Source organism: Gavia stellata, chromosome 22, assembly GCF_030936135.1.
Source record: "Gavia stellata isolate bGavSte3 chromosome 22, bGavSte3.hap2, whole genome shotgun sequence".
In the NCBI taxonomy this organism is placed as follows: Eukaryota; Metazoa; Chordata; class Aves; order Gaviiformes; family Gaviidae; genus Gavia; species Gavia stellata.
In genome coordinates this window covers 195,735-207,627 of record NC_082615.1, presented here as the reverse complement: position 1 = coordinate 207,627, position 11,893 = coordinate 195,735, and the positions used below count along the sequence as shown (strand labels likewise).

The window sequence follows — 11,893 nt, the reverse complement described above, 5'->3', positions numbered from 1 at the left end:
CTTTTCGCCGACTGCTCATAGGACCATCCTTGATCCCTTGTCAGTCTGAGGGTCCCTGTTCAGGCGCCGCTTGTAGACGCGGAAGTCATGGACAACAACACAATGACCAATATGATCAGGTTGATGCCAACTTTATTGTGCATATAGCTCAGTTAATATACATTCTGTTATTGCATTACACGCGCCGTCGGGCTTTTGATTGGTTTTCAGCAAGCAAGCACGCGACTCTAAGCATTCTATCATTGCTTAAAGCTAGCTGTCCATGCGAACGTGGCTCCCACCTATATCCTGGCTGAAGTTCTGTCTTTATCATGCTTTCTTCCCTTTTCTAACACAGCGTTCATGCTGCCCGAAAGTAACCTTTCAGCCCATATAATTGTCCACTCATAACCTTTGAGTACAGTGGCCTACATACAAGTTAAGTACAGATTTTCAGTGCTTGGAGTGTTCACAGGCTGTCCATTTCTTACCAGAAAAGCTCCCACAGATCCCTCCATCAGCTGGGCTGAGACACCCCACCTACCCTGTAGCTGGTCCCTGGCTCCAGTTGGCCTGGAAACCCTGGTCCTTCTGGTAGCCAGCTCCTCCGGTTCTCTCGACCCTAGAGACTCGCACGCAGACACAAACAGCCCCTACAGTGTCTCTGGCAGTTGGCCAGGACCCTCTGGTGCCTCCTGTAGCCAACTCCTTCTGTGACCTCACCCTTAGAGGCACACACCCGTACGTGGCTCCCAAGCCACTTTACCAACTCGCTGCATCATCTGGCTTGATACTTGAGAGCAATCACACACTGACTTGCATGCCCTCACACACTCCACTTGCTGGCACATTATTTCCACTCACCCTGGTCTGTCCAGGTGCCAGCACCCCAGACAAACAGTCCCAGTGACCTCTGGTCCCACTCAGTGACTGGCACCACCGAGACAGGAACCACGGCAACCTGTGGTTTGACTCCAGTCGCTGGCCCCTAGACTGCCGTACACCCACATACACACAGAACGGAGAGCCCCTTGGCAGGGAAAATAGTTAGGAATAGAACTTAAGAAGAAGACAGGGGAGGCTGCACTCGTCAGAAGCAGAGTATGCCCAGGCAACATCCTGAACAGCAACCAATTCTTGAGTGACAGCCATGCTACCCCATCTTCCCTCTAGTTTTGTCATGTTTCTTCCTCCCGGTACCACCCTGAAGCCACCCTTCCCACACCTCTGGTTCCTCCCCCAAAACATCCCATACTGAGTCTCGTGCTGTCCTGTGATGCTCTTCCCCTGCACTCATCACAGTTTTCCAGTACTTAAAGGCCGCTACAAAGAGGACGGAGACTCGCTCTTCACAAAGAGCCACGTGGAGAGGCAAGGGAGCAACCGGGAGGGGTTTCGCCTCGATAAAAGAAAGACATTTTTTACAGTGAGAACAATCAGTCACTGCAACAACCTCCCCAGGTAGAGTGGTAGAGTCCCCATGACTGGAGGTTTTCAAGATGCAATTGGACAGGGTGCTAGATAATCTCATCTAGGCTCCCTTTCCCACAAAAGGTTGGACCAGAGGATCTCTCGAGGTCCTGACCAATCGGAGTGATTCTATGATTCTATGAAGATTCGGGCTTCCTTCACACTTTCTTTTGTGGCTTTCGAGGTGTGCCGATGCGTAGTGGGGCTCCTTCCACAAGAGCTCTCGCGCCAAACTGGCCTTGTCTCCGTTGCTATGGGATGTCAGGGACGGAAGACGAGGCGCTCTCAAGCCCAGGAACTACGGAGAAGCCCGTAGTTTTGCCAAGGGAGGAACTCTTTTGGATACTTAGCTGGTTGGGATGGGAGAAGAGGGGAGAATGAAACATGACTCTCTTGCAAAGCTGATGCCCAATGTCTTTAATGAGAAAATCAGAGGAAAATGGAAAAGGCGAGACGTTAAGCAATGCATTTTGGAGGCTGAGTAAAGCTCAGAGCAGCGCTGCCATCTGAAGGAAAACCTCCACGCCAGCGATGCTCCTTTTCCAATTCCCCTTCAAGGCTCTGGCAATCATGTATCACCTAGACCCGCTGCAACAGAAGGAAGGAGGAGGTATTTCGTGGGGAGCGTAAGGTAAAGCAGAGCAAGAGGGGGAAAGAGAGAGGCTCCCCGGGAAGAGACGGGAGGCCAGCGCAGGCCCCTTCTTCCTCCAGGCGGAGTGGTGGGAGCTCGGCTCCTCTGTGGACCGTGGCCGCGCTCTCAGGGTTGGCTCCAGGGCTTCCCTCGAGGCTCCTGGTGCTCAACCACGGGCAGGCAATCCACGGGCTTCAGCAGAAGAGATTGCCCCGTCCCAGAGGCCCGCAGAGCCCACGGCCCAGACTGGACCACCCAAAGCCCCCAAGCCCCAGGGAGCCCCCAGAAGCGATGGGCACACTGCCAGCGCTGAGAGAGCTCCCCACGGCAGCCGACGCGGTGGATCCCACGGCTGTGCTCTGCGGGAAGGAGCTGAGGATTGGGCCCGGCAGCGTCACCGTCACTGGCGAGGGCTGGATCGCAACGCTGGAGTCGGCACACCGCATGACGCACGGCTCGTTGCAGCTGTTGGCAAGCGGGGTTGGGCCACAGGCGGCTGGCAGGCACGAGCTGTAGCACGACATGTCTTGCGGAGGGAGGCGACCCTGCAAGACCGGGAGGGAGCAGAGGGCATTAGCTGTCGGGCCCTTTCAGACCCCCAGCTTGGCTCCTCTGAGAACAAACGGTGCTTGGGAGCTCAGTGGAGAGAGCTGAGCAGTTGGGATGGGGCACGAGTCATGAAAACTGTGTTCAGCGGGAAGGCCCGCAATGGTGCCCTGCTGGGCTTTTGGCAGGACACACAATGCACCCTCCTCTCCGCCGCCCTAACCTCCCCGCTGCCTGGTCACACCCTGCCGTATCTCTTCTCTCGCCAACCTGGGATGTCTCACCCACAGGGATCTAGCCTAACCTGGCCAGAGTTACTTGCAACGCCCTCGTGAATGCAGGGTCTCACTTGGTAAACATTCTCAAAGGCGGAAGCAGTGGCATGGCCCAACAGTTGATGGACCTCCAGTGTGTGCAGGGAGGGGGTTTCTGGGCATTTTGGTGGGCCTGCGGTGGGTATTTGTTTGTAATTGAAGGGTGATCTGAGAGGATCCGTCCAAACGCAAGGAAGCTCCACCTGTCCAAGTCAAGCTCCTTCGCAGCCTATGCCTCAGCTGGCCTTGCCACTCCCAGGCATGCGTGCCGCACGGAGGCACTCTGCTACCTCCAGTTGCTCCATTACCAAGGGTACGTCTGCAGGCTGCGGGGATATTTCACAACAATCCTTTGCTCAGCCTTGAAGGCTGCCGTTGAAAATCGGGTAGGTCAGGCGCCCCAGAGAGAGAGTTCTCAGTAAGCCCCCTCCCAGCATGAGGAAAGGGATGCCAGGTTTTTCAGACGGGTTGAGCATAGCCTTGATGCTGTGGCCTCAGTCAGGGAAAGATTTTCTACTGCAGACCAAGAGGCTCCCTCTTCTTGGCATCGGGCTGTGTACTTCCTGATCATCAGCCCCTGTACCAGCATCAACTTGTTCACTCAGCCAAACGGGTCTCCTTCTCCCCACCCCCCGCCCACGAGACCCCTGGTCTTGTCAGCTCAGGCTCCTCTCACCCACTTCTCTCCAGAGGGGACGTGTCTGAGTAAAACTCAACAGGGCCTCTGAAGACAGCAGCCCCTATGGAAGAAGACGTCTGTGGTGGGACTAGCTCTCCTGAGGAAGCTCCTCGTCATGTCAAGAATGCAAAAGGAACATTGCTGACCTGCGAATGGTGGAGGAAGTGCCCAGCTGTTGGTTAGAGAGTGCTGGCCGTACGTCCTGAGCCTTGGAAAGAACCACGGCTGGCAAAGAAACCAACCAATGCCCTGCTTCACATCCTAGACCATTCACCAAGGACAAGGGAGGCAAAACGCATGCAGCCCTCTCCACGAAAACTGTCCTGCCAACGGAGGAGACGAGAGGCAAAATGAACTGAGACTTACCGACTTCACAGAGCAGAGGAAGGCACGAGGAGAGGATAGAGGAGCTGGGAGTTGGGCACACTTTTATACTGCGGCCCAGAGCCCCAGGGGAGCTGAGAAATGACACAAACATGAAGCATGTTGAGAAACAGCAATTTTGGCTTCTCAGAGCTCTGCTGGCAGATGAAAGACATGCCTCCTTCGCCTGAAATGCTTGGCTCCCTTCTCATCCTGGGTAGCACTGAAGTGATTTTGTAGATAGCAATTATGTTTCTTCCCCAGACCAACGCTCGCTTGAGGTCTCATTCCAGTTGCTGGTGAAGCCTTGCAGCAGATTCAGGCCATGAGCAGGTGTTGTGCGCATCCTGCCCTTCCTGGGGAACATGGCCACCACTTACTTAGGACTTTGCCCGTGGAGCATGCCTGAAGGCCACTCAGAAGGGTCTCTCTTTGACGGGCTGAGGCCGACCCTGGGCAACACCAGTGCCTCATTACTCTCCTGAGGAGAAGCAACGGCTCAACGTGGCCCTGGAGAGCGATGAAGGAGCCTGCTGACTCATGCCCAAAAGTGAGCCATCACCCAGTGCACCTGTTTGCTTTGGCGCAGTCTTCCCAAACAACACTCATCTTTGCGTCATTGCCCGGTGGCTTGTTCAGGGTCACCGACCCAAGAGGGTCTGGCTTGTTTTCCCTGGCTCAGGGACGGATTGGCACATTCAGGGCCCTTTAATTGCAAGGTGGCACCAGCAGACCACCTCGGAGTCACCTGTGAGTCACCAAAAAGTGCTGAGGCACTACGAGAGACCTCAGCTCCACCTCGGTGCGAATCATCCGTGCACTGGCATCAGGGGCTCTGGGGGAAATGGATTCAGACCTGCAGAGGACCCTAGGCGCAACCTCATGTCCACATTCCTGCAGAAATGCAGCTTTTTGTACAGTGTTGTCATGGCGGTTAGCATCTTGCCCAACCACTTGGTGACTCCTTGAAATCCTGTCATGCTCCTTGGTGAAAGAGCAGCCAGAGGAGGACAGCATGGACATGCCCTGACCTTCCCACTCCCGGACATTTCTGGAGCACAGACCAAATTGAGGAAAGTTGCCACCCCTATGTGTCCAGGGCCTGGGGAGCCTGCTCTTTTGACAGACCGGTGTGACAGACCACTGGACAGAGGCTGCAGCCGCTGAGTGGCACCAGATGGTGCTCCCTGCTACCCTGGGAGACATAGAGGAGACTGTGGCTGTCTGGAAAGGTCTGGGGGGAGGTCAAAGGCCAGGCGCGTGTCGCCAGCCCTGAGAGCTGCCTGGAAAAAGCCTCTGACTGCCCGTGCTGCTTGGGATGCTGGGCCACGCTCTCAGCCAGGGGGCCATGCCGTTTCTGGGAAGGGTCTTGGCCAGGGGGCTCTTGTCTTCTCCTGCAAAGGACTGATGGCTCTGTCTCACTTCTGCCATCGTTTCCAGCAGGGCCGTGCTCTGGGGCTGTTGTGCCACCCTGCCGGGACGGTCGACCCAGTGAAACAGCTCACAGCAGAAACGTGCTCACTCCATACAGGCAGAAACAGGTCCCAGGAGTCAGTATGGCGCCAGCGTGGCAGGCAGCCACCCGTGCCTCTTTTGCAGGTGGAACTAGCAGTGCACTGACAAAGCAGCCGGTGATGCTCCCTCCTGAAAGGCTCTGAGGCTCTGTGAGGAACTTGTGAGGCACTCGACCCCCAGCGTGTCCTCAACTGAAGGGCAGGGAAGTGGCTGCCTACCTCTTCCAGCCCCCAACGTCCCGAGACGTGGCCCTTTGAGACGTGGCCCAGCCCCGCAGGAGAGGCACAGGTTGCCCACAGCAATCTCCACGGGGGAAGCTGCCAGCAGGAGCCAGCCCCGAGGGAGACTCCCCAAATAGGAGGACCTGCCCTGTGGCTGCTTTCTTCCCAGATGGTGCACTAATGGATGAGCACTCAAACTACTGATGTGCACCAGCAAATGCCAAAGGCCACGGTGGGTAAGGAGAGAAGTTGCGTACAGCCTTGCTGCTCCTCCCTCTCTGCTCTCCCTTCTGGCAATTGAGAGGTCTGCAAAGAGCAGCAGACACCAGGACAGACACTCTGCTCCTCACGTAGCCTCCTTTGCCACCAGACAGGAGCATGACACAGCCCGTCACAGCTCCACTACAGCAGGCAGTGAGTACCATCGCTGGGCTGCATCTCGGCTCTTGGCCTGCCATCCTGCCCCGCCGATGGATGCGGGAAGGGTGGGGAGGCGTTCCTCTACCGCAGGAAGAGCCTGGCATTTGCTGCGCCTGAGCAAAGCTGAGGCAGCAGGAGAGGGCCCGTGCATCCACCTGCCTCAGCAAGTGTGTGGTAACACCTGAGGGCAGGAAACGGACAGCACAGGCCCATCCTTGCTCTGCAAAATGCCTTCTGCTTTGAACCGCAGCCACAAGAGGACGTGTCCTTCCCAGGGCTGCCAAGGCAACCAAAAGTGAAAAGCACCCTCAGTCAAATGCCTGTGAGTTTACTCCTCAGCCACCTTGAGGCCACCCAGCACCCTTGGGGCTGAACTACGCACTCTGAGAACGAGAATTCTGAGAATGAGAATGGACAGATTTCCATAGAAGACGACCTTCTTCTTCCCCCCTCCCCTTCCCCTTTTTTCCTTTGGTTTGAGGCCACCACAGACCTTCCTGGCCACCTCTAGGAATGGTCCCAGTGCCCCCATCCCTTCACACAGCGGTGCTTCTCTCCATCGCACAGAGGGTCCTTCTTTGGCCTTCACCTTCCAACCACCTGTGGGGATGTGAGTCCCCTCCTTTCCGTGTCCCTCAGCCAGACAGGCGTCCAGCCGGGGCTTGGCTGATTGCTGAACCCTTCCACGGCCCTGCAGGGCCTTGTGTTTCTCCGGGTCAGCCTCAGCCCTTCAACAGGAGACCCACGTGAGTGCCCTTCATCAGCAGTGCTCCACAGCTGAAGGCCTGACTGAGAGCGGTAGTCACGTTCCCCAGCAAGGATGTGCACAACCCACACACAGGGCCTGGAGCTACTGAAACCCTTTTCTGGGAACTGGCATGGGACCTCAAATGACCGTTGCTTTGAGGAGCCAGCATCTAGTGCATCACTGCACTCTCACCCAACAGGGAAATGCAAGCCAGACCTTTCAGATGAAAGAGACAAGCTCTTCATCTCTTGGCTGTGCTATGCAAGCCTCAAATTGCTGCTTGTTGACGTGCTTCACAAAGAAGGCGTGTTCCAGGTCTCCTGAGGCGCTGGCTCACCATATAAAAATGACTGTGCCACTCCAGGCCCTTCCATCCACATCTCTTCCCTTGCTCTCCACGGTGAACTTGGTAAGTCAGAACTCACTCCTTCTCTTCCCGCTGATAGGATTTCTGTCAGGGGGACTGCTTCCCTTCTGCGCGTAGTCCTTCTGATACGTGGTCCAGGCTTGAAAATACACTCTGCTTCCCTCTCCTGGGAGGTGAGGTGGCGAGGGAAGAGGGAAGGCTTTGTTCCCTTCCAAGAGGGAGTCGCTTGGGCTCTTTTGTAGCAGTGTCTCTGCTGAACTCTGAGGCTGGACGATCAGTACCGTCTAACCGGTCACCAGGTGCTTCCTCACCCATCCATAGTGCAGCGACCTGCCTTGGTCACTCTTGCCTCGGAAGGGAACTTGCCGGGGACATCTGGCCCTACCCAGACACCGTTTGTTCTCAGAGGAGCCAAGCTGGGGGTCTGAAAGGGCCTGACAGCTAATGCCCTCTGCTCCCTCCCGGTCTTGCAGGGTCGCCTCCCTCCGCAAGACATGTCGTGCTACAGCTCGTGCCTGCCAGCCGCCTGTGGCCCAACCCCGCTTGCCAACAGCTGCAACGAGCCGTGCATCATGCGGTGTGCCGACTCCAGCGTTGCGATCCAGCCCTCGCCAGTGACGGTGACGCTGCCGGGCCCAATCCTCAGCTCCTTCCCGCAGAGCACAGCCGTGGGATCCACCGCGTCGGCTGCCGTGGGGAGCTCTCTCAGCGCTGGCAGTGTGCCCATCGCTTCTGGGGGCTCCCTGGGGCTTGGGGGCTTTGGGTGGTCCGGTCTGGGCCGTGGGCTCTGCGGGCCTCTGGGACGGGGCAATCTCTTCTGCTGAAGCCCGTGGATTGCCTGCCCGTGGTTGAGCACCAGGAGCCTCGAGGGAAGCCCTGGAGCCAACCCTGAGAGCGCGGCCACGGTCCACAGAGGAGCCGAGCTCCCACCACTCCGCCTGGAGGAAGAAGGGGCCTGCGCTGGCCTCCCGTCTCTTCCCGGGGAGCCTCTCTCTTTCCCCCTCTTGCTCTGCTTTACCTTGCGCTCCCCACGAAATACCTCCTCCTTCCTTCTGTTGCAGCGGGTCTAGGTGATACATGATTGCCAGAGCCTTGAAGGGGAATTGGAAAAGGAGCATCGCTGGCGTGGAGGTTTTCCTTCAGATGGCAGCGCTGCTCTGAGCTTTACTCAGCCTCCAAAATGCATTGCTTAACATCTCGCCTTTTCCATTTTCCTCTGATTTTCTCATTAAAGACATTGGGCATCAGCTTTGCAAGAGAGTCATGTTTCATTCTCTCCTCTTCTCCCATCCCAACCAGCTGAGTATCCAAAAGAGCTCCTCCCTTGGAAAAACTACGGGCTTCTCCGTAGTTCCTGGGCTTGAGAGCGCCTCGTCTTCCGTCCCTGACATCCCATAGCAACGGAGACAAGGCCAGTTTGGCGCGAGAGCTCTTGTGGAAGGAGCCCCACTACGCATCGGCACACCTCGAAAGCCACAAAACAAAGTGTGAAGGAAGCCCGAATCTTCATAGAATCATAGAATCACTCCGATTGGTCAGGACCTCGAGAGATCCTCTGGTCCAACCTTTTGTGGGAAAGGGAGCCTAGATGAGATTATCTAGCACCCTGTCCAATTGCATCTTGAAAACCTCCAGTCATGGGGACTCTACCACTCTACCTGGGGAGGTTGTTGCAGTGACTGATTGTTCTCACTGTAAAAAATGTCTTTCTTTTATCGAGGCGAAACCCCTCCCGGTTGCTCCCTTGCCTTTCCACGTGGCTCTTTGTGAAGAGCGAGTCTCCGTCCTCTTTGTAGCGGCCTTTAAGTACTGGAAAACTGTGATGAGTGCAGGGGAAGAGCATCACAGGACAGCACGAGACTCAGTATGGGATGTTTTGGGGGAGGAACCAGAGGTGTGGGAAGGGTGGCTTCAGGGTGGTACCGGGAGGAAGAAACATGACAAAACTAGAGGGAAGATGGGGTAGCATGGCTGTCACTCAAGAATTGGTTGCTGTTCAGGATGTTGCCTGGGCATACTCTGCTTCTGACGAGTGCAGCCTCCCCTGTCTTCTTCTTAAGTTCTATTCCTAACTATTTTCCCTGCCAAGGGGCTCTCCGTTCTGTGTGTATGTGGGTGTACGGCAGTCTAGGGGCCAGCGACTGGAGTCAAACCACAGGTTGCCGTGGTTCCTGTCTCGGTGGTGCCAGTCACTGAGTGGGACCAGAGGTCACTGGGACTGTTTGTCTGGGGTGCCGGCACCTGGACAGACCAGGGTGAGTGGAAATAATGTGCCAGCAAGTGGAGTGTGTGAGGGCATTCAAGTCAGTGTGTGATTGCTCTCAAGTATCAAGCCAGATGATGCAGCGAGTTGGTAAAGTGGCTTGGGAGCCACGTACGGGTGTGTGCCTCTAAGGGTGAGATCACAGAAGGAGTTGGCTACAGGAGGCACCAGAGGGTCCTGGCCAACTGCCAGAGACACTGTAGGGGCTGTTTGTGTCTGCGTGCGAGTCTCTAGGGTCGAGAGAACCGGAGGAGCTGGCTACCAGAAGGACCAGGGTTTCCAGGCCAACTGGAGCCAGGGACCAGCTACAGGGTAGGTGGGGTGTCTCAGCCCAGCTGATGGAGGGATCCACGTTGTACATGTGTGTGATATTTTCCCACTCACAGACCTTCATTGTGCTCCCCAGACAGGGGACCTGGACGAGGCCCTCAGTGCCCTTTGTTGAGTGCTGAATGTTTCTGCCTGGGTGGATCGGTGTGGTCAGCCGTGTGATTATGGGTTGTATACGTGGACTTGTGTGTGTGTGTGTGTGTGTGTGTGTGTGTGTGCCTCCCGGGAGGCACGCTCAGCCTCGCTGCTGGCTGGGCCTGGGGGTGTGGAGCTGTGGCAGCCTGAGCTCTGCTGGGCTCCTGGGTTCAGCAGCCACCGAACAGAAGGGGATCCTTCTGGGCTGTGCAAACCACCAAGCTCGTCTGTCGATGAGAAAGAGTCCTGCTCTTCTTCTCTTCCCTGAGGCTGGCCAGGTGAGATTAAGGTGCCGATGAAGAAGCTGACCTCTCCGCAGCAGGCAGCCCCTTTCTCATCTCCCACAGACTCTCCCGCTGGATTCAGACCCAGCTGGGCTGGCAGTGGGGGCAGAGGTCCCCTTTACCTGGCTCACAGGCCTTAGGGATATGCAAGGCTGGCGGCGGGGTGGGTAGGGGGGTGGGGTCAGCAGCATTCTGAGCTCTGAGCCCCTTGGCCAAACCCCACTCTCTTCTCCTCGCATCTTGTTTGCATGCTGGTGTGTCCAGGCACGCTGCTCACAGGTGCTGATCACCATGAGCCACGAGGCATCCTTGGAAGTGCAAAACTACTGGGAAGTGCGCCCAGAGGAGAGCAGGGTGGAGAGAGCGAGAGGCCCACGGTCGTGGGGTAGAGATATCCCAAGGAAATGTCCAGGGATTGGGAGAGGGAGGCAGGTGGCCAGAGAGGGAGAAGTGCAAATGTGTGCACGAGAGGGGAGGTCGTGTGGGCAGGAAGAGGCTCCAGCCACCTCTGTGCCTTTCGTACCCACGATGGATCGTCCCTGTCCCTCTGACTCCTGCCAAGTCGCTCGTGACCACCCGGGACAGCACATCCCTTGGTGGCGCGGCTGGCTGCTGGCTACTCCTGCCTCCACACGCCTCATCCCTGCAGATCCCTGCTTTGTTAAAAAAACTGGTTAAGGGCTTGGTGTGTTTGAAATACGAGGGGAGGCTGTGAGAGCTGGGATTCTTCCCATACCTGACGGAAGGGGATGAAGAGGGAGCCAGACTCTTCTCATTAGTACCAGCTGGCAGCGCAAGAGGCACATGGGCACAAATTAGAACACATGAAATTCCATCTCAAGGCAAGAAACCACTTTCTTACAGTGGACCGGGTTGCCCAGAGAGGTTGTGGAGTCTCCGTCCTTGGAGATACTATGTCCTAAGCAACCAGCTCAAGTTGACCCTGCTGGAGCAGTTGGCTTGCACTAAAGTTTCTCAGGAGGTCCCTTCCACCCCAGCGATTCTGAGATTCTGTGAACAGACAAGAGCAATGTCTCCCAGAAAAAAAAAAATCTTACTTGAAATGTTCTGTGACAGAAAGTGGTTTACACGTATTTTGTTTTTCGTTCCCGTGGCTGGTTGAGCCATACTGAAGGCAAGGTAAACAGCATCCACTGCTCTTCCCTTCTCCACCAAGCCAGTCAGCTCACCGGAGAAGGCTGCTAGCTTGGTTAAGCATGACTTCTGCTTCGTAAATCCATGCTTACTACTCCCAACCACCTTCCTGTGCTTAGCTATGTTTGGAAACTGCTTCCAGGATGTTTTGCGCTATCATCTTCCCAGGGACTGAGGAGAGGCTGACCGTCGTGTGAGTTCCCTGGATCTTCCTTCATTCCCTTCTTGTTCCTCTTGCCTATGTGGAGACAGAAGAGGTTGAGGTGTGTCCTGAGCCACTTCAAAACCTTGCAAGTTCTTTCCAGGCAACTCTCATCTCAAAACAAAGTCTTGCTTGGGGGCACACAACGAGCTCCTCACACTCAGAATCTCTGACCATTGTTGGGCTGACCGACAAGGATGGGATTCGAACCCACGCGTGCAGAGCACAATGGATTAGCAGTCCATCGCCTTCACCACTCGGCCACCTCGTC

General features: G+C 56.1%; 1 non-coding gene across 1 annotated transcript; it reads right to left on the bottom strand.

Annotated features, from left to right (window-relative positions):
• Nucleotides 1–11,811: 11,811 nt before the first annotated feature.
• Nucleotides 11,812–11,893, bottom strand: TRNAS-GCU (transfer RNA serine (anticodon GCU)). The gene has a single exon. It is a non-coding gene; the product is annotated as a tRNA-Ser (tRNA).